The 18,946-nt window shown below is 58.0% G+C and overlaps 1 long non-coding RNA gene across 2 annotated transcripts; it reads left to right on the forward strand.

Annotated features, from left to right (window-relative positions):
- The first annotated feature begins 2,254 nt into the window (after positions 1-2,254).
- LOC148051831 (uncharacterized) lies at positions 2,255-17,805 on the forward strand. Of its 2 annotated transcripts, XR_015699443.1 has the most exons (6): positions 2,255-2,609; positions 3,941-4,100; positions 4,446-4,530; positions 7,552-7,863; positions 14,549-14,644; positions 15,466-17,805. It is a non-coding gene; the product is annotated as an uncharacterized LOC148051831 (long non-coding RNA). The 2 variants fall into 2 exon arrangements; XR_015699442.1 differs by lacking the exon at positions 14,549-14,644.
- Positions 17,806-18,946: the final 1,141 nt, after the last annotated feature.

Consider the following 18,946-nt stretch of genomic DNA (forward strand, 5'->3'; position numbering starts at 1 on the left):
TGAGGGAGGCCCTGGGTGCCGGGCTCAGCCTGGCCGCTGCCAGCGGCTCCCGGCACGCAGCTCCTCCTGCCCAGGGCGGTGGCTGGAGCACAGCCAGAGCCACCCTTTGGGAAAGCCGTGCCGGTGCCCAGCAAAGCCCGGGCAGCTCCCCCCCGGCCCTGCCCCCGGCCCTGCCCCTCGCCCTTCCCTCCCCTCCCGCCCTGCGCAGGCCCAGCCCCCCCAGCCGCGCCATTGGCCACGGCGGAGCCAATCGGCGGAGCCGGAGGCGGGCTGTCAGTCAGAGCCGGGTGGGGCGGGGCCGGAGGGGGCCGAGGCCCAGGGGCCTGAGGAGAAAGGGGCGGGAGCCGGGCCGGGGGCAGCCGGGGCCCGGGGGGAGCAGGGCCAGGCCAGGGCCAGGGCCAGGGCCAGGCCCCAGGGCCAGGGGAGCTGCAGGAGCAGGTATGTGCCAGTGGGGATGGGCCTGGGGCAGGGGCCTGGAGGCCTCACCGCCCACGGGCCCCGCCACGGCCCAGTCCCCAGCCCTGGGCCCGAGGGCTCAGCCCCAGGGCCAGCCCCAGCAGCAGGGTGGGAGCGGTTCCTGCTGCTGCCCCCAGGGTCGCCAGCCCCAGCCCTGCCAGCTGGAGGTGGGTGTTGGATGTCCGCAGGGCAGGGGAAGGCAGAGTGGCCTCCTCTCTGCAGGCGGCTCCGGGCTTTGGGGCAGGCATGCTGTGGTGGGGACAGGCCAGGGGCCTTTGCTGTCCCCTCCTGTGGGTCTGGTGCTGATGGACAGCCCCGCCTCTGCCGACAGCCTTTGAGAAATGGGGATTTCCAGACACGGAGCTGTTTCTGCCTCCTGGTGGGAGCACGCGCCGGGGCGTTGTTGGCAGAGCAGCCGGTGGGGAGCGCTCCTGGTTGGAGGCAGCTCCCTTGGCAGATGCTTGGGCAACCGCCAACCGGCCCAAAAACTTTCTAACGCCAAATTGGCATTCAGAAAGCAGGCCTTCTTTATTGCAGCGCTGGGTGCACGGGGGATACCTCAGCCCAGCGTGCATGCCGTAGGTCACGCCAGCAAAGTATTTGTGAAACTTAAAACGTACAGATTCCTTAATTTTCCGAGGAAAGTCACTGATATTGCAGTTATTTCCCAGAAATCATGACCATATTTCCCCTCCCACCAGAGCATGCGCTGTTTGATTCTGGGGCTTCTTTCGGGGGCCCTTGGTCGTTCTCAAATTCCAGCTGTCCGCTTGTTGACCTCGTTGTTTTTTTCCACCTCAGCATGCTGATTTGGCTGTTTCCTTTTGTTAAGAAGACAGCTGACACTCGCCAGTGTTCAGGGAGTTTCTTGGTTTATGTTCAGACTGCCCATGATCTTTGTGCTGAGCTCACTCTTTGATTCAGAGATTCCTTCTTACCTTACAGGCCTCTCCTCTGTCCTTGCTTTCTGCGGGCATGCTGATTCACTTCCTTCCTAGCTCTACTCTGTCCTTGGGAGCTGTCAGTTGTTGGTGACCAACTTCTTCTAAGCAGGCCTTGATGATGAACGTTTTGAAGCAGGCCTTGGTAATGAACTCCTTTTCTGAATCCCACGTGTAACACTTGTGCCCCTCTCTGGGCCCCAAGGTGGGATACCTGCCTGTCCCCCCACCCAAGCTGTGCTGCGGGCTTCTGGGAAACGGGGGTACCGAGGGCGGATGGTTTTACCACAGCCGGGAAGGTCCGGTAACCTGTCAGGGACTTTTTTTTTCCTGGTGCTTGCAGTAGCAGGTTATTTGTTTTTGTCAATGTATTTTTTCTGAGGAAACTTCACCCAGGAAAGCGCAGCGTTTAGCTCTGGTTGCTCTCTGTGTGGCCTGTGCCTGTCCTCAGCCAGGCACACAGCAGCTTTCAGAGGAGGAATGAGACTATTCCAGGGTGAGGTGAGCAGTGGGGATCCCAGGCCTGTTGTGTGTAAGGCAATCAGGGGAAAATGTGCGGTTAGAGCTGCCTGTGTTGCTTCCCCCTTGGATTGCAGTGCTCCCCTCTAGTTCTCTGTAATCCTCACTTCTACGAGTCGGCTGCATCGGGTTTAAATTTCTGTAAGTACACTTTGCAGGTGTTTCGACTTGGTTCTTCCCAGGTTTGAAAATTCCGTGTGCAGGTCTCTCTACTTTCTTCTCCCCTCTGTCCCACAGAACCGTCTGTGCCTGCAGGGGCTGCAGAGTCTGTGTTTGCTCCCCGTGGTGAGGAAAGTACGGGCATGAAAAAGATAGCGATTCTGAAAAGACCCCTTTCTTTGTGCTCCTTTTCACATTCAGTTGCCTGTTGTGGGTTCTTAAATGATGCGAGTTACTCTGAGTCTTAGCAATCCCTTGTTTGCACGCCTGTGCTCAGGAGGTGCCTCAGAAACTCTGTTTGGGCATTGCTTCTGTCAGACAAGTAACCGTAGCCCTTTCTGAAAAATAGCTCCTGGGTGAGTTAGTTCCTCAGCCATAACGGCAGGGTTTCTGTTGGCGTCTGCCAGAACTCGGGAGCAAACCCTGCTGACGGAAACCGTCAGGAGAAAAGGAAGGCTAGAGAGAGCAGAAGAGATCCGTAGAGCTGCGCTGCTTGACCCCCGATGGTGTCACACCTCCTGGCACGGCGACTGGGTAAGGGTGCTCTCAGGGTGTTTTCCCAGCTTTCCCAGTGCTCACCAGCAGAGAGCCAACGGCCCTGGGGGAAGGGCAGGACCCCCTTCTTTGTGCACCCCAGGACCTTGTCACGCTGCCTAAGCTCCTGCGCAAGCAGAAGTGGCCTGCAGTCGACTTGTTGAGGGAGGCTGGTGTGGGCACGAGGAAGATGCCGGGAGCAGCCTTCCTTCAAGTCATCAAGGGGGGATGTAGGGAGCAGAACGGGAGTGACCTGCTGCCACTGCCGTATGTCTGGCAAGCTGGAGGGGAAAGGGAGGGCACGGATGCAAGAGGTGGGATGTCATCTAGAGCGGGTTGTGGGAGTGAGGGTACCCGTTGCGTCATGGTCTCCAAAGAGAGTTGCTGCTCAGCTCTGTGGCTGCCTGGATCCTGCTGCAGACACTGATCTGGCATCACGCTTCCCAGGGTCGATACTCGACCTTTCCCCCACCAGTCTCATATCCGTATTCTCATTGCGCTGCCTTCCAGCACATATCTGTGCAGCACGGCTCCCCCTGAGCCTCACTTCCCCCAGGGCAGAGCGGTACAGAGCTGTGAGGAGCACGCTCAGGTCTACAAGGGTTCAGCAGTGCAGGTGTTAACTGGTACTCTAGTCCAAGCCAAAACAAGCCTTCTCAAAACGCAGGGGGCTGGGAAGTTTGGCATGTTAACAGCCGAGAGGTCTGCAGAAGGAGAAGCTGGAGAAGCCAGGGGATGTGCAATGCTGCCGTCAGCCCAATGGCAGGAGGGAGGTTATTCAGTCCTTGGGGTTGGGCTGGAAATCTGCAGCCTGCGGTGTAACGTCCTGTACTGGGATTTGGTAGTTAGCACTCATCATCCAGCTGATCAAAACCAGACCCTTTCTGCAGGTGTTGGCGGCAGCTGGAAAAGAGAGGTTGGGAAGACCTTGCTTTTGAAAACGTAAGCCAGAGCAGAAGCCTTGTCCTGTACCTGTGTTGTCTTTCACTGCAGTTTTCACATCTGAGAGAGAAGAGGCATTTGGCTGGCGGTTTGTAGGACTGCCTCTTTTGCAGATTAAACATCCCTTGTCAGCATGGAAGAGAACGGGGCATGGACAAGCAAACGCTTGGGGCAGCTGCAGCGTAGGGATGGGGGCAGTCTGTCATATTTCTGTCAGGCTCAAAAGCTACAGGATGTTTCCATTGCAAGAGGCGAGTCTGTTGGGAGCCCCAGTCTCCCAAATTCCAAACCCCGTGTGTGAAAGAGTGCTGAGCCCCGTTGTTTCTTTCTGCTGCTCTCTAACGCAGTTTCTCTGGCTTTTTCTTTGGTTGGTTTTTAATGCCTGGTAGGTGTCCAAGCTCCGTTCCATCAAGGCACTTGCAAACCTGCCACTTGCCCAGCTTCTGCTGGGGGCGAAGCCAAAGGGATGAAGCCGCGTGCTCGTAGCAAGCCTGAAGCAAAGTTAAAGCGCTGAGAAGTTCCCCCAGTCAGCCCGGAGCCAGAGTGCAGGTATGGAAGCTGCGATGAGATGGAAGAGCCTGGAAAACAGTTCATCGGCAGGAGGCGATGGAAGAACGGGCAGTGTGGGTGGCACCTGGGGTGAAGTGACAGGCTTAGTTTCGTGTCTGGATCAGAAGTGTACTTGCACATTTACTAAGCCCCAGTTCAGAGCAGAAATTCTTGTTGCTCATCAGGGGCGCCGGAGTGCTGTTCCTGCTCTCTCCTCCCCGGTGCATTAATGTAATCTTTTGCATATATGCAGGGCCTTGATAATGCTCCTGGGTGGGCAGCGTGTATGCAAAGGGCAGGTTTTCTGCATAGTTATGACTGATGTTTCTTGTTTCTTTTGAACAGGAAAATCTTGATAGGTACTCCCCAGGAACTGCAGAAATGCAAGGACCTGATGAAGAAAGAGGTGCCAATCAAGGAGGGAGTGTAGGTTAGTTCTGGTGCGTGGGCAGTTGGCTGATGGGTCGGGCTCAAAGGGTTCTAGTAAATGGGGTTACATGGGGCTGGCGACCAGTCACTAGCGGGGTTCCACAGGGCTCCATCTTGGGGCCAGCGCTCTTCAATATCTTCATAAATGACTTGGATGGAGGACTTGAAGGTTTGTTATCAAAGTTTGCCGATGACACAAAACTGGGAGGAGCCGTTGAGACTCTTGAGGGCAGAGAGGCCCTGCAGAGGGATCTGGACAAATCAGAGAGCTGGGCAATCACCAACCGTATGAGGTTTAACAAGGGCAAGTGCCGGATTTTGCACCTGGGACATGGCAACCCTGGATGTACGTACAGCCTGGGGAAGGAGAGGCTGGAGGGCAGCCCCATGGAGAGGGATCTGGGGGTTCTGGTTGACAGCAAGGATTTTCAGGCACCAAGGCCGGCTGCCAGGGGTGTGTGAGCAGCTCCTCCCCAGCATGGAGACGGGCATGGGAGAAGACAGTGCCGTTCCTGTTGGTGTGTCGCAGGTGGCAGTTGGTGGAAGCTGCTCTCAGGGCCTGTAATTCGGAGCTGTCGTCGTGGTACTTGGTGGGAAATAACGAGGGAGGGAGCTAAGTCATGAAAGGCCATATTAACTCGATGTGTGAAGGGAGGGAAACAACTTTGGGGTGTTAAGGAGACTGTTAGTTGCAATGAAGGCAGTGAGTGAGGTGATCCTTTGAGGAGCTTTCTGGATGGGTCAGAAGGGGGCAAGACTGCATGTAAGGACAGAAAAGGTTGTGGCAGTAGCTGAGCCCATCAGATCTCAAGTAGGAAATGATTTGGGCAATATCTGGCGAAGTTGGCGTCTTGTACGTGTGGCACAGCCTGCGTAAGGCCTGACTGCTGGCGAGGAAAGGAGTGTGAAAGGAGTGCTGGAGTGCCAAGGAATGGGGATGGAAGGGATCACAGGCTCATTTCTCGGTTTTCCGTGGGCTATCTGTATACCCCATGTAACTCATCTTGTGTTCAGGAAGAAGTGCCGCCCTTTTGGGGAAAAGAGGGGGAAAAGAAAAAAAGGTAATCTGTAGCAGAGCTTGAACTTGGAGTGAGATGACCGTGCTTAGTCTTACCATTCTGGAGTGTTAAAAACATTTCCTTGAAACACTTTCCCAAAATAACAAGGCATGACTTTCTGAAATAGCTGTTTTCCTAGGAGCTGCATCTGAGCTAAGGCAGCTGAGAGCGTCTTGCCTGCTGTTAGTCACCGAGGCTGATGACAGGTCAGCCAGCAGTTCCGGCAAGGACAGAACAAGATAGATACGTATGCTTGTCTGTGCTGATGGTAATTTCTGGACCGTGTCTTGCATAAGTTGGTCTTTTGGTTTTGCAGGTTGTAGGTTTGGCAGGATCTAGTGTGTCATGGATGTGATGGTAATAACAAAACCCAGTTGGATGGGGTTGAGAATCAGAAAGGTAAAAGTGAGAAAGAAACTCGTGGGCTGAGATAAAACCAGTTTAATAATTGAAAAGAAATTTTTAAAAAATATTGTAGGGAAAAGAGAAAAAAAAAACAAACAGAGAGAGGAAAATAAAGCCCAAGAAAAACAAGCGATGCAAATGAAAGCAATTGCTCAGCACCAACCGACCGACAGTCAGTCGGTACCTGAGCAGGGTCCCCCCTGCCACTCTCCCCCTCAGTTTTATTGCCGAGCACGACGTCATAGGGTATGGAATATCCCTTGGGTCAGCGGGGGTCAGCTGTCCCAGCTGTGCCCCTCCCAACTCGCTGTGCACCTCCACCCTGCTCGCTGGCGGGGCAGCGTGAGGAGCAGAAAAGGCCTTGATGCTGTGTAGGTACAGCTCAGCAGTAACTAACACATTGGTGCATTCTCGACAGTATTTTCAGCAGAAATCCAAACCACAGCCCCATAAAAACTGCTTTGAAGAAATTTAACTCTCCCAGCCAAAGCCAGTACAGTAAGGCATTTTGGATTTCATGTAATTTGCAAGAGTGCTTGAACAGTTTAATGTTATGTTGAGGTACAGTAGTTATAATGTCATCAGAAGAAAGTGAAGGCAAAGAAGATGAAGGCGGCAAAGATACTCAAAAGCATTATAACCTTTGGCAGCAGAAACATGTCATTTACAGTTTCTATGAACAGTTTTCCTCCAATGTGGTGTTCTTTTCCAAGATTTACAGATGACATTTTGCTATTTCCACATCAGAATTCAGTGATTTTAGCATAAACCTCTCCAGTGAAATGTAAGAAAAATGACTGATGTATCCTGGAAAGAAGTGTCATTACATAGACTGGATAGTTTTACTCTTGTAGTTTACAGTTCTCCTTAAAACATAGGCATGTGTTTTCAACTTGTGCTCTGCAGTGGTTAAAAAAACCAAACCAAACAGAAAAAAAACGCCCTTGAAACTTTCTTCTGAAATGAGAGGGGGGTGAGATATCTTACATTTTCTGCTTTTTCCACTATCCTGCTTTCTCTTAAACTTGTTTGTATCACTCTCATAGATCCCTGGCTTACTCTAGAGCCAAGGCAATGTAAGATATTTTTGGGGGGCTGGTCTTCTCCTGTCAGGCAGAGATGTCCATGTAGAAGTGCTTGGTCGCAGAGGCAAAAGGCCTAACAGGCAGGTGCATGGGTAGTGATGGTTCTCCCTTATCAGCAGTACTGTCAGTCCCGTCAGGGACTGAATCTGGCAGTACACAGTTTCTTTTCTTAAAACTGCAGATAATTAAGTTAGGGGGCGAGCCTGTTTGGAATTTTAGGAGTGTGGGGGCAGAGGCCAGCTGGGGGCTGGGGTGCTCAGGGGAGGGGGCTGTTTCTGCCCCGTGCCCTGGGCCTGGCGCTCCCAGCTGGGAAGGGGTTTTCCAAGCTCCTGCTGGAGGGAGCCAAATGTGGGACCTGTGGCCGAGCTGGGGGACAAGAAGCACACCCGGACCTGTGGCAAACCTGCCTCTAATCAGCTTTTCCCAGCTGGAAACTGCCCAGGAGTAACTGTGAGTGTTGCTGTCCTCCTTCAGGAAGCATGGCCCGCCCCAAGCTCAGCCAGAGCTACGCCTGTGCCAGGAGAAGACTTCAAGCAGAGCCGGGGCTGATGGTGACAGGTCCCAGCAGCTGTCCAGCTCAGGAAGATGCAGGTAAGATGCAACAGAGGTGACCGTGACTGACTGTCACTTCTCTTGCAGGAGCAGGATTTCACAGCAGAAGGGAGGCAGGACGAAATGCCCTTTGAGGTCAAAAAGTGCATCAGGCACCTGGCGCAGTTGCGATGACAGCAGAGGAGGAAGAGAAGGAGATGCAGGTGACCCGGCTGGGACACTGCTGCCGCCGAGGTAAGATCTGCCACAGAGAGCCAGAGACAGCCACTGGGAGGTGGTGGAGTGGGTGAGAAAGGCACCTGGGAGAGAGGAGAGCACGGGGAGATGGGAGACAGGGATGGTGATGGAGGGGAAAAAGCTGGGATGTTGGAAGTGAGGATGCTTCTGCTGCGCGGGTGCTTGTGAGGTCACCGGTCTCTGAGTAGCTGTTAGCGTCACAGCACGTCCTGGGCTTGTGCAGGTGCTTGTGGTGTCCCGTGTTGCTCAGTAGCTTTCTGGGTATGAGAAGTCCCCTTGCTTGTGACACTTCTTCTGATCTCACTGATTGCTGAGCAGGTGATAGGGCGAGAGCAGGCCCCTGGCTTGTGCAGCTGCTTGTGTGGTCGATAACTCCAGTTTTCACATCTTTTCAGACAAGAGGCAGTTTACAGTACTGACTGTTTTGCAGATCTTCTGCTTCTCTGTGCCCTGCTCTCTGTCCCTGCCTCTCCCTTTCTCTCTCCCCTTCCTTTTTCCTCTCCTCCTTTTCCCTCTGTTCCTCTCCCTCAGCCTGCCTGTATTGCTCCATACCTCTGTCCTCCCTCCTGCCCTCCTCTGCTCTCTCTGTCCCGCTGCTCGTCACCATGATCTGGGACACCCCCTGCCCCCTTCCCCTCCATGCCCTACTCCCTGTCCCTGTGCCCACTCCTCACCAGGGGTTTCCTTTCTCCACCCGCTGCCCAGCTCCCTGCCCCATTCTCCTCCTCTCTCTGTCTCTCTCCTGTCCCTCTGTCCTGCTTCTTTCCCTCTCCGGGCACCCCAACACCCTATCCCACCCCTGTCGGCCACTCTGTCCCTCTCTCTTCCTCCTCCCTGCCCCACTGGGGTCTGGGACACAGGCAGACCGAGGGAGGAAACCCCGGGGCCTGCAGGAGGATCGGGCCCAGCCAGGACAGTGAGGCAATGTCCCAGCAGGGTGAGACCGAAGAAAGGAGCACCCCGCAGCATGCTGGGAGGTGTAGTCCTGGAGCACAGAGCTGCAAGGTGGCCATGTTGTTTCAGGGAAAAGCTGAGAACTGTAGTCCTGAGGCACTCAAGATGCTGGTCAGAAATCTTAGTTCCTGGGGCATAGGACTGCAATGTAGCCATGTTCGAAAGTCTTTGAAACCCTGCCGGCGTCATCCAGCATCAGAGATCAGGAACTGTAGCGAGACTGGCTCCAGGAACATGCAGATCAGTAGACAAGCAGCAAGAATGCTGCAAAACTAGAGCTGCTTTGCAAAGTTGGCCTGTGATGAGGAGTGGGTAGCGTGGGTGGGAGTGATCAGTCAAGTGGTCTGGTCCCTGACCGAGTGAAGGGTCCAAGAACCCTGTGTAAAGGCACACTGGGGCTGCCCCAGTTGGGCTGGGACCCGGCACGTGCGTGAAAGAATCTTGGCCCCTGTATTTGGACCCTTTGCGTCCTAGCCTCTGGCCTCGGTCGGCACGGGCCGTTTGTGAGTTGCTGGTGAGAGCGGCTGAGGGCTGGCGTGTGGGCAGGGGTTTTTGGTGGATGAGGTCCGGGCAGCGCCGGACGAGGCCATAGAGGGGGGCCGAGCGAGCCGTGCAGGCGTTGCAGCGGCAGCTGCGGGATCTCGGCACGCGAGCCTTGGCAGGCGACGGCCGCTGGCCGGCCACGGGGCGAGCTGCGTTTTGCGCGCTCAGGCTGTCTCTGCCTGGCCCCCTGGGGCGGCCGCGGCTCCTTGCCAGGGCCGGATCCAGCTGGCCGGCAGTGATGCTGGTGCTGGGGCGGTGCTGGTGCTGGCGGTAGCGGGGCGGTGATGCCGGTAGTGGGGCAGTGCTGGAGGCCTGCGTCCTCCCGGCGTTGGTGCGAATCAGTGTGGTTTCTCCCACGGGCGCCTGCCACCCGGAGCGATGCCCCGTCTACCCATCGTCTGGGTGGCCATCCCCAGCCCAGCTCAGCCACCCGCGGGGTGGGCAGAGGCTGCGTTAAACCCCCCCCACCCCCCCCACCCCCGCTGAGCAAATGGCCGCAGGCAGAGAGAGGCGCTGCAAAGCGAACAGGCAAGCCTTTTAATGACTGAAAGAAGAACCGGGGGGATGTGGGAGAGGGCTGGGGATGGAGCGGGTGGGTGCAGGTCCCTGCCTGCGCATCTGCTCTGTGCGTGGGTGGTAGGGGGGACGGTGCTGGAGCGGTGGCTTATGGGTAGCCGTAGGCGTCGGCTATCTCCATGTCGATCTCCCTCTGCACAAAAAACTGCAGCTGCCCCAGTGTCATCTGCAGGGCCGCCCGCTGCCGCTCCTCCTGGGCCAGCTTCTTGAGGCGCTCCCGCTCGGGCCGCTGCTCAGGCGTGATGGGCACGGACTCCTCCTGCTCCTCCAGCGGGGTGGGCCTAGCTCGGGGCCAGCGGGAGTCAGGCGGCAGCGCGGAGTCGGCGGGAGGGCGCGGCAGGCGCGGCGGCATGTGCAGCTGCTGCGGCAGCCCCTCCCGCGGGGTTTGGCCCCCCGTGGGCGAGAGGCGCAGCCAGCTGGGCCGCTTGGGTTTGGCGGCAGCCCCGGTGCGCGCCTTGCTGCTCGATGGCGCCGCCGGTGCCGTCTCCTTCTGGCCGTCAGCTGGGGCCTCGGAGGCAGCGGGCCCCTCGCCGGCTGTGGGGGCAGGGGGCAGGGGCCTGGGGACCTTGGGGGGCACGCTGGGGCCGGCCTGGGGCTCCGGCTGGGGCGGTTGGCGCACGGGCCCCACCGCCTTCACCCTTTGCCCCAGCGGGTGGAAGCTTTGGATGGAGGCCAGCAGGTGGGCCCTCAGGTCGGAGCGGGGCGTCCTCGGCCCCCGCAGTGTTTTGGCCTGGAGCTTTTTGCGCAGCAGCCTGTCGTGGGGTCGCATGGCGCGGGGATGCGTGCTGCGCGCCTTCTCGAGCAGCAGCGGGCGGGGTGGGCGGGTGGGCGGCGGGGGCGGGGCGCTTTGCCCCCCGGCGTCCCCAGGGCTTCTGGGTGGCTGGAGCACCGAGGCGGGCCCATTGGTGTCCTCAGATGCCCTGCGCTTGGTGGCGCCCGCTTGGTGCGCGCCGCTGCCCACCTGCTGCCCGCTGCCACCCGCCGCCTCGCCGTCCCTGTCCGGCTTCCCCTCCCGCGGGGTTTTGGAGTGTTTTGCCACGCGGCACACCACCACCTTCTTCTTCTTGGGCGGCATGTTGTCCCGCGGGGAGGTGTCTTGCGTCTTGCGGGTGCCGGCCGGGGCGGGGCGCTTGGCCTGCTTGCCGCCCGCCTTGCCCGATCTGGGCACCACCCGGCAGGAGGTGACGCCCGGCGGCAGCGGCAAGCAGGTCAAAAGCACGCGGGGCTGCCTCCGCAGCGCCTCCTGCACCTCTTGGTGGGGCTTCCTCTTGGGGTCCAGCGAGGGGGATGTCGGCAGCCCCGCCCAGGAGGGGTCGGCGTCCCCTAGCATGGCTGCCGCCGCTTGGTGCTGGGGGCAGTCGCCCTGCGCCCTGTCCTGCGGGAAGCTGGGGAGCCGGTTGAGGAAGGCGGTGCTGTCGGGGCCGCCGGGGCCATGGGGGTCGTCGGGGACATCGGGGGCGGTGGCCTCGCTGTCCCCCAGCATGGGCGCTGCCGCTGGCTCCTTGGTGCCGCCGCCCCCTGCCCTGTACTCAGAGAGGTGAGGGAGGTTGATGAGGGAGGTGGTCAAGTCGGGGCCGTCGGGGCCATCGGGGACGGTGTCCTCGCTGTCCCCCATCCCCGCCACCACCGCTCGCTCCTTGGGGCAGCCGCCCTTCGGCACGTACTGGGAGAGGTCAGGGAGCTGGTGGAGCAAGGCGGTGAAGCTGGGGCTGTCGGAGATGTCAGGGACGGCCTCGGTGCCGTGCGCGGTTTGGAGGCAGGCGAGCGTCTCGTTGATGTTGGTGTCACCTGGCTGCTGAGGAAAGGCCTCGGCGAAGGTGTGTGGCCCCTGCTGGGACAGGTGCACGGGCTTCTGCAGGGCCGCCAGGGTGGTCACCGCTGCTGAAAAAGCAAACCAAGCCAAGGCAAGCCCGTGGCGATGCAAGGTTTCCTGGGCGCGGGCCGTGCGCCCGCGGGCTCTGCCACCCGCAGCTGCTCACCTTTGGGCTTGGTGGTGGTTGTGCCGGTCGGCGGAGGCAGGGCAGGCTGGTGGGGGCTGGCAGCAGGGTGGCTGTCCTGGCTGGCCACCGCATCCTTCTTGAAGGCCCCTGGCGGCTTGTGGGCAGTGCGGGGCAGGGTGTGGAGCACAGGGGGGCCCTGCAGGCAGTGCTGAGGCGCGGGGCGGCGCGGTGGCGGGGGGCCGGGGCGGGCGGGGACATGCAGCAGGCGGGAGCCTGTGGGGTAGAGGGGCTCCCCCTGGAGCACGGCCCACGGCCCCAGGCCCATGGGCTGGTGGGGCAGCAGCGTCCCCGTCAGCACCTGCTGTCCCCAGCCATAGGCAGGGGGACAGGGAGCAGGCCTGGTGGGGAGCTGCACCCCGTGGGGGAGCTGCACCACGGGAGGGAGCTGCACCTGGTGGGGGAGCTGCACGAGACGGGGGAGCGGCGCCATCGGGAGGAGCTGCACCACGGGGGGAAGCGGCACCACGCCAGGGAGCTGCACGAGCTGGCCCGGGGCCCCCAGGGGCCCCGGCACCCCCTGCCAGACAGTGGCCTGGGCCGGCTGGGAGGTGACAGCGTGCACCCGAGCAGGCGCGCGGGACAGCGGCAGCCCTGGGCCAGAGGAGGGCAGCACGCTGGCAGTGCCCGGTGGCGGCATGGCCGGGGCGCTGGAGCTCCCGCTGGGCACCTGCGATGCCGTCGGCAGCCGGAGAGGGAACCTGTCTGTTGGGGGAAGCAGAGAGGAGCAATGGGGTGAGAGCTTGGCGGGCAGAGGCGGCTGGGGGGCTACCTGGAGGGCAGGAGCAGCGGGAGGAGCGGGAGCCTGCTGCTGTACCTGCCATGGCGCTTGGTCCGGGTGGGGTTTGTTGGGGGCAAGCAGCCCTCGTCTCCACGGCGCTCATTCCGCCAGCACCTGCTGCAGCCAGCCTTGCGCTGGGTTGATTTTTCCTACTGCAACAGCTGCCCATCTCAAGGATTGCCCATCCTGCCCAGTCTTTCCTGTCCCGAAGGATGGGTTCCCACCCCCACAAGGGTTTTTCATCCCAACGGTGGTTTGCCATCCGCATGATGGCTTCCCATCTCAAGGATTGCCCATCCTGCTGAGGTTTCCTGTCCTGAGTGATGGGTTCCCACCCGCACAATGGCTTTTAAACCGCATGATGGTTTCCCATGCGAATGAGGATTTCTCAGCCCCCGTCATGGTTTCCTAACCCAAGGGTCTCCCATCCCCACGATTTCCCATCCCAAGCATGATTTTGGGGGAGGTGAATTTCCTGTGCAAGGGGAAGGGATGGGGCTGGCACTGGCGTCCCTGCAATGCCGACACGTGTGTGCTGCCCCATCCCACCCCGGTGGTGGGGTTGGGGCGCTTTTAGGTCGTTTTTGTCCTCCCCCTCTCTGCCGCGGCAGGGGGGGAACTGCTGCTCCCAGCTGTGGTGGAACTGGTGTTGGTGCCGGTGCCGGTGCCAGTTCCGTGTGGCCGGGATGGGGAGCTGTCAGGAAAATTTGGCAACTGGCCTGTGCCGACCGAGGAGAGAGGCCGGGATGCAAAGTAGAGCATTACAAGAGGCATTCTTGCATTTGTGAGCATGAGCTGTCCCATTAAAACGGGGGCACCCCGAATGCGGTCTTACACATCGTTCTTACCCATGGTTCAAGCATTCAGGCGCAACGCGATTTGACCAAGCGCTGCTGAACGCACACACACAGGCTGCTGCTTTGCAAAGCGACTCTCATTCTGTGGCGGCGTCATCCATCTGCTTCTTTCTTGATCCAGACGTCCCGGCGGTCGGTCTTGCTGCAGTTCCGTATCTCTGATGGCAGATAAGGGGAGGGTTCCCCAGAGGTGTCGGAGGGGCTGGGATGCTGGCGTGACCTGGGTAGTCCAGGGGTATCCTTGCTTCTTCAGGGTGGGGGCTGTCCTTCTCCTCCTTGCAATGAGCTGGGGTCCTTCAGTCATGCTGACTGAACCATGACTGAGCAGTATCCAACGTAAACTAGACGGATCTTAAGAAATGTCTTAAAATTTCCTACTCTCAAGACTAATTGCTACGATAGTTTTTCCTAGCAATGCGATTTTCCTAGCAGTCCCTCCTTTTTCTTACCGCCCCCATATGTGCCCGCTGGTAAAGACAGAATACATATACGAGGACGATAGTGACAGCCATCCCCAAGTTGTAACGAAAGAAATCCCTTTTACCGCCACCGAATTGGCTAAGCTCCGAAAGAACTTTGCTAGAACAGCAAGGGAGTCCGAAACCGAATACGTGTGGAGGGTATCCCTGTCGGGGGGGACGGGATCATGCTATCGGAAAAGGAAGCAGAGGGGTATTGGGGCCCCGGCGTCTTTCTCACAACGGGCGATCGCCGAGCCCCATGGTCTCTGACCCAGAGGGCTGCATATTGGGCGGGGGGGGCTGAACCCATTGGAGAGGGGGGATCCCCTAGCTATAACTGTCTCGGTCGAGCAACTACTAGAAAACGTACAAAAGGCAGCTTGCCTACAAATGATGTACGACCGGGAGCTGAAACCAAATCTAAGCTCTCCAATGTTGCTACCTGTAGACCCCGAGCGGCTGACACCGCTAATAAGAGGACTCCCTGACTCGCTAAAACCTATCGGTATCCAGTTACAGGGGAGAATTCAAAATGTGCCTCGCGAGGAGCGAATCGCAGCTGCCCTGGAGGGAACGGTAACCCCCGAACAGCGGCAGTGGGGGAGAAAGGTGTGGACCTGGGGGGAGATAGCCCAGGAACTAATAAACTATGGGAGGAAATACGGGCCAGTAGGCAGAACTTACAATAAAGTGGAAACGAGGGCCGTGCGGACAGCGGAGCCCGCAAACAAACTGCTGGCTCCTTCAGGGGGAAGCCCCGACCCAATAAAAAGGGAGAAACCCCCATTCCGACAAGAATTGTGGCAGAAGGGACTGCAAAAGGGTGTGCCCCGAGACCTAATGGACGGGCTCCCCACCAAAAAGTTGGAGCTCCTGGTGCGGAGGTGGTCTGGGCAAGGACCCCCTCCCAAACTGAACCCGCCTTCTGTGCCAGCGTTGGACAAGGAGGAAGGGTTTAAGAAGGACAAAAAGGGCGGCGGGAAACTAAAACCTCTGCCCTCTCAGGGTGAGGAGGGAGGCGGAGGGTGGATGTTCATCAGACAACTCACCTGCAATAATAAAGGAGACCTACTAAACCCCACCAACCGGGATGGGCTGAGCGGGTGGGGGAGGCAGTGGCCAATGTCAGTAACCACTGGGGTACAAACGGGTGTCCGAAAATTGCAGCATTTTTGTCCACAAGCCCCAACCATGGTACCCGTCTCTCAAAACTCTAATTCCCCCAGTGCATCGTCTTAGTCCCGTGGCCAGCTGGTTCTGGTCAAGCTTCCCACCGTGGGAGCTGTGCCTCTCATATTAGATACCCCCCTACACAAATATGCATGGAAAGCGAAAGGTACCTGTGGGAGAACCCACAAAATCCACACCAAATGGATTATTCCCTCCTTCTAACGCAAGGAGCGACTTTTGTTCCTGTTTCTGTTTTTAAGGGCGGCGATGTGATCACGATGCACCTGCTACTTTGGATCATTTTAACTCAGGGACACCTCCATGAAAGTGACTAACGACCACTCCCTCTACCTTCCCCTCCTCCATACAACCCCTTTGAGAACAATGAGTTTGTGTTATTAGCAAAAGCCGTGAGTCAAACTTTCAATCTGAGCCACTGTTGGGTTTGCGACGGACCCCTAGGGCTATCGAGTTGGCCGTGGACATCCGCACCTCTCACCCCAGACCAAATTGTAAGCAAATACAGCGAAGCCGCAGACGATCCATGGGATGACAGTGGCACCTGGCCAATTCAGTTTCCAACGAAGGGGCAATATTGTTTGAATCGCACCCAGAAGGGAGGGGTCGAAGTGGGAGAAAGCAAATGTCAATGGACTCTCACACGTAAGCCCCTCGACAAGGAAAAGGACCTGTGGCTGTGGCTTAATGAAACAGGGCGTAACCTGGGGTTTAAGGGATATTGGTCAAGCAAAAATGAAACCTTGATTCTCCGACATTACAAACAAACTTGTAAATGGAGGGGTGCTTATGGGGCTTGGTATTGTACTGGCTGAATAAGGGATGGGGCAACCACCTTTTTCAGCCCTCTGGGTGACAAAGACACAACTTATTTTCGGTTTCCCCCGGGAAAGATGGGCCATTTGCTCAGGGAAATAAAGCCCAAAAGGGGCATTACTGGATTTGTGGGAACACGGCATATAAGTTCTTACCCGCGGGGTGGTCGGGAGTTTGTTATATAGGGATTATAAGGCCCCTCTTTTTTCTCCTGCCAGAAACTGGTGGACCCCAACTAGGCATAAAAGTGTATGATAACCTCGGGGATAGAAGGATTGCCCGTAAGACGCGATCTACCAAGGTAAATTTAGGTGGGACACAAAAATGGGGAAATGACGAATGGCCCCCTGAGCGAATAATTGAACACTATGGGCCAGCAACCTGGAATCCTAACGAGCCCATTGCAGGGGCAAGAGAACCGATTTATAATCTAAATCGAATAATTAGACTACAAGCAGCCCTAGAAATTATCACCAACAAAACTGCTGATGCCATAGACCTGTTAACTCGAGAATCGCAACAAATGCGCACGGCAATCCTTCAACACAGTATGGTTTTAGATTATTTATTGGCTGAGGAGGGAGGGGTGTGTGGAAAATTAAATATCTCTAACTGCTGCCTAGAAATAGATGATGTGGGAGAAGTAGTTCTCCAGTTGACCCAAGGTATCAGGAAAATAGCCCATGTCCCTGTTCAAACCTGGAGTGGTTGGAATGGCGATTTGTGGTCCTGGTTACCAGGGGCACCCTGGGTGAAACAATTAATATTGTATCTATTATGTGCAACTGCCACCTTACTGTTCCTACCCTGCATAATTCCCTGTTTTATTCAATTAATTCGACATGTTGTGTCAAATATGCAATTTGTTCCCAGCGCTCCACCTGATGGTGCAACGAAAAGCCGTACCATCCATCAGCCACAACCTACCTCTGTACCAATCATTTAAACCCATTCCCAATTCCTCCTGAAGGAAGAAATTGCATATTGCCAGTTACTGTTAACCCCATTCCTAATGTTTGTCCTCCAAAGTTGAAGAATTGTTAAAGTTGTTCGAGAATGAGTTTGCATTGAGCAGCACCTCAGTTCATCTGTGTTAAGATGTTCCTTCACCTAAAACAATGTTGTTCCCTTCTTCCTTCCCACAATTTTCCTCCACCCTTATCCCCAACTCCCTCAACTCCCGTTTTCTTCCTTTCCCCCTTCTTTCCTCTCTCTTTCTTTCTCTTCCTCCTAAGCCACCAAGCTGCAATGTCGAGCCACGGGGTGGTGTAAAGGACCGATAGAAAAACGTGGTTTTTGTCTCGACATTGCCACTGTAGCGCCATCCAGCGTCGCGCTTCGAAAAGACCACCTTCTCCACAGCTTTAAGAAAAACAACCCCGTGCGCCTGCGCACAGACCAAAGGCGCGAAAAGAGCCGAGGCGGGGACAAAAAGGCGCGAAAAGAGCAGAGGCGGGGACAGCACATCCGTGGCGAGCCGCACGTACGCATTTGTGATCCGCGCGTGCGTGAGCCCCTATATAAGGAGCACACGTGCCCCTCGGCGGGGGCAGCAGCGGCGGCGCGTGAGAGAACACTCCTTCTGTTCCTGCACCATCAAGCCTCCCCCCCCTCCCACTTCGGTCCCCAGCGACGCCCGAGGCGACCGGAGACCCAGCAGAAGATCGTCAGGACTCGAGGTGGTGGCGATAAACTCCTTTTCTTTCTTTCTCTTTCTCTCTCCCCTATTCTTTTACCCTCCTCCCTTGCCCTCCCTCCTCCCTCCGTTCTCTTCTCCCCTCAAATAAAAGTGAAAGGTTGTATGACATTTGACCAATTCCAGCGTCTTAATCTCGTCCTTGGGATCGTATCGAAACCTCCCCCGACATTGGATCGGGACACCTTTAACGGAGAGTGCAACTGGGGGGGAAAGGGGAAGGAAGAAAAGGTGGAGAAAAGGAAAAGGGTGGGCACACAACTGAAAAAGAAAGGAGCGCAGTTATCCCGAAGCCCAGCTCAGCCCCCCTGGCTCTTTGATGCCCGCAGGTGTCTGCATTCAGATGGGAACCAGCAGAAAAACCCTGACAGGGCTCCTTTTCACTGTCCTCCTCCCTGCGTGCGTGCTGGGACCTCCTCGTTTCCCCGAAGGCCTCCCAGACTCCCAGGGGGTAGCAAACAACTGCACCTGCAGAAGCAAAGGGGCGGCTGCACCTCAGCTTCGGAGAGGCCCAAAGCCGCCCTGGGCCCCAGCAGCCCCTGGCGCCCCGGCATTTGCTTGGCCCCGAGGCCCCGCGGGGCCTGCCAGCACCGGGGACCCCCGGGGACAGAAGCCAAGGACAGCGGTCAGCCCCCGTGGGGAGAGGGACAGGGCTCTGTCCCCCTTCTGGCCGCAGGAGGACGCCCTGGGCCGCGCCAGCACAGGGCGTCTCTCCTCCTCAGCGCCCGGGGGCAGCGAGGCCTGAGGGAGGCCCTGGGTGCCGGGCTCAGCCTGGCCGCTGCCAGCGGCTCCCGGCACGCAGCTCCTCCTGCCCAGGGCGGTGGCTGGAGCACAGCCAGAGCCACCCTTTGGGAAAGCCGTGCCGGTGCCCAGCAAAGCCCGGGCAGCTCCCCCAGGGCCCTGCCCCCGGCCCTGCCCCTCGCCCTTCCCTCCCCTCCCGCCCTGCGCAGGCCCAGCCCCCCCAGCCGCGCCATTGGCCACGGCGGAGCCAATCGGCGGAGCCGGAGGCGGGCTGTCAGTCAGAGCCGGGTGGGGCGGGGCCGGAGGGGGCCGAGGCCCAGGGGCCTGAGGAGAAAGGGGCGGGAGCCGGGCCGGGGGCAGCCGGGGCCCGGGGGAGCAGGGCCAGGCCAGGGCCAGGGCCAGGCCCAGGCCCCAGGGCCAGGGGAGCTGCAGGAGCAGGTATGTGCCAGTGGGGATGGGCCTGGGGCAGG

Source organism: Nipponia nippon, unplaced genomic scaffold (genome assembly GCF_047370975.1).
Source record: "Nipponia nippon isolate SJK-2023a ecotype South Korea unplaced genomic scaffold, ASM4737097v1 scaffold_53, whole genome shotgun sequence".
NCBI classification, from domain to species: domain Eukaryota; kingdom Metazoa; phylum Chordata; class Aves; order Pelecaniformes; family Threskiornithidae; genus Nipponia; species Nipponia nippon.